Source organism: Coregonus clupeaformis, unplaced genomic scaffold (genome assembly GCF_020615455.1).
Source record: "Coregonus clupeaformis isolate EN_2021a unplaced genomic scaffold, ASM2061545v1 scaf0108, whole genome shotgun sequence".
Classification (NCBI taxonomy): domain Eukaryota; kingdom Metazoa; phylum Chordata; class Actinopteri; order Salmoniformes; family Salmonidae; genus Coregonus; species Coregonus clupeaformis.
In genome coordinates this window covers 200333-203187 of record NW_025533563.1, presented here as the reverse complement: position 1 = coordinate 203187, position 2855 = coordinate 200333, and the positions used below count along the sequence as shown (strand labels likewise).

The window sequence follows — 2855 nt, the reverse complement described above, 5'->3', positions numbered from 1 at the left end:
TCTTTGCGTGGATGGCACACAGTTTGGTGTCCTCGAACAGACCGACCAGGTAAGCCTCGCTAGCCTCCTGCAGGGCTATCACGGCGGAGCTCTAGAAGCGCAGGTCGATCTTGAAGAACTGGGCGATTTTTCTCCCCAGGCGCTGGCAGGGCTCGTAACGGGGAGGCGCTCCTGCGCGCAGACTTGGCGGCTAGCTGCTTCCTGTAGGCTTTGCCACGGGTGGATTTGCGAGCGGTTTGCTTGGTTCTGGCCATGGCGCTTGCTTCCTTCTTAGACAGTCGGAGTATAGCCTCGAAATGCCCATGTGAAATGTATAAAGCCGGCAGTGGCATCTGCTGATTGGACACCATCTCCCCACTACCCCGATTGGTCCGTTGCGGAGGACTCCTCTGTCGGTTACTGGAAAGGATGCTTTGCTTCTTTTTTTTAGGACCGCGCGCCCATCACAATATACTGCGCGCCAAAAACAATAGTACACTAAGTGCGTGCGTACAATAGCACACTGCTGGCCCTTTGCGCGCAATAATAGTCCTCAAAGTCAAGAGTGAAATCTTGTGTTATATTTTAATGCTAGCCTGTTATCGCAAACGAGGCCAATAGTACACTGCCTGCACACAACTGCGCGCTGGCAAAAGCACACTGACAGTCGGGAGTATAGCCTCGAAATGCAGAGACGCGCCATGGCCAGAGCCAAGCAAACTGCTCGCAATCCAGAGCGATTTACAGTTAGTGCATACATTATTCTTTTTTTTTTTTCATACTGGCCCCCCGTGGGAATCGAACCCACAACCCTGGCGTTGCAAACGCCATGCTCTATCAACGGAGCTACCTCCCTGCCGGCCATTCCCTCCCCTACCGTACCCTATTTCTCACCATGTATGTTGTTAACTAACTTGTCTAAAAGCTACGTATTGCACATTTACTTGCCTTGAAATAAAAGGCATCAATCCAAATGGATTATCTACAATAGTCAAAGTCGCATGGCCAAATCAGGAAGGCTCCGCGCATGCGTTGCTGTATTCAGCACGGTTGAATGCATTCAGAGTCAGAGGTTGAAGTTTTGTCTCTCTGGCGGGAGGTAAGCTTGGGTTACAGAGGTGGGTAGAGTAGCCAAAAATTGTACTCAAGTAAAAGTACTATTACTTCAGAATAATATTGTTATGAATGGTACGACGTGCTGTACGTCGTACTGCACGTTGTTATGGTTTACGACAGTGTGCTGCTTTACGGATGAATGGATTGTCAGAATGTGTGGCACATGTCATTAAATGACAGAGTGATGTACAATGTGAAACTGTCCAGATGTCCGTTCTTCTACAGCTAGGCTAGATATAACATTGGCGACGAAGATGGCTGAATTCAGTTTACCACCGCCAGCACCATTCCTTGCCGTGCCTGGCGAACCTCCAGTCCTGTGGAATAACTGGCTTGAAAGTTTAAACACTTATCTTGAAGCTATGGACTTTTCTACAATCTCCGACAAGCGGAGGACAGCACTTCTCCGTCACTGCCTTGGTACAGAGGGACAGAGGATTTTCAGAGCGCTTGGATCGGCTCCTACATTCACTGCTTCAGTCAGCCTCCTACGGAACCACTTCGCCGGGAAAGAGCGACGCTACCGGCTACGGAAGAGACACCAACGGCCGGGTGAGTCCATTCAAAGCTACGTGGCTAATCTGAGGGATTTGGCTAGCTCTTGTAACTACGGGACACTTAAAGTATTTAGTCAGCCACCAATTGTGCAAGTTTTCCCACTTACAAAGATGAGAGGCCTGTAATTTTCATCATAGGTACACGTCAACTATGACAGACAAAATGAGAAAAATCCTGTAAATCACATTGTATGATTTCTAATGAATTTATTTGCAAATTATGGTGGAAAGTAAGTATTTCATTATTATGGTTGGGTCGGTATATATCATGTGAATTTTTCTTGATTTTTTCGTAGTCCTATGTGGCTCAGTGGGTAGAGCGTAGCGCTTGTAACCCCATGGAAGCGGGTTCGGTCCCCGAGGCTGCCCACGTAAAATGTATGCAAGCATGACAGTAAGTACAGCGTCTGCTAAATGGCATAATGTTTTCTTATTATGATGGGGTTGTTGGTTGGTTAATAGTGATGGGGTGGTGGAAAGAGGAGGGTGAGAGGATACTGGAGTATAAATAAATATGAGTATGGTGTGGCGTGATGCAAATATTGTATGAAAATGAAATGATTTATGATGTATGGTTTTTGTACGATTTTTATAAAAACCCTTAAATCAGAACCAAGCAAACTGCTCGCAAATCCACCCGTGGCAAAGCCTACAGGATGCAGCTCGCCGCCAAGGCCCAACTGCTAAGGGCCTCTACACTTTCTGTGCCACGTACAGGTAGGCCTACATGTATTATAGATTATAGTGAACTCCAAATTAAATAATGTACTATGTTGCTATTACTGCTTTTAGTGTCTCAAAACTATTTGAGTGGTCCACAATGTGGATTTTTTATACCTGTTTTGTATTGTCAAATGATGTATCATTGTGAAGTGACAGACTTTTTTTTTCTGTGATGGATTGTTATTACTGAAAAAAACTGCTGTGTCTAGGAAGTTGACTTCTTGCTGATGAATTGTGTATTTAACCTTAATGGATGGATGGATGGATGATTGTTGAGAATGTTTAGGAAATATGTAAATAGTTGAATGTCGTGAGGCCAGGCTCCTATTATATCGTCTAAGAATCGGTAATAAAAGGTGGGTTGGTATGGACACTTGGCCAGTGCCTCTCTCTCCCATTCAGCGTCTCTCTCCCATTCAGCCATGAGTATATTTGCGTATGCATGTGCACATTTTTTCCCATAGCTGTTCCCGCCACCTG

At 45.6% G+C, this 2855-nt stretch overlaps 1 long non-coding RNA gene across 1 annotated transcript; it reads left to right on the top strand.

The window, feature by feature from the left end:
- The first annotated feature begins 1610 nt into the window (after window positions 1-1610).
- LOC121562628 lies at window positions 1611-2365 on the top strand. The gene is made up of 3 exons (XR_005999589.1): window positions 1611-1647; window positions 1949-2046; window positions 2263-2365. It is a non-coding gene; the product is annotated as an uncharacterized LOC121562628 (long non-coding RNA).
- The last annotated feature ends 490 nt before the right edge of the window (window positions 2366-2855 follow it).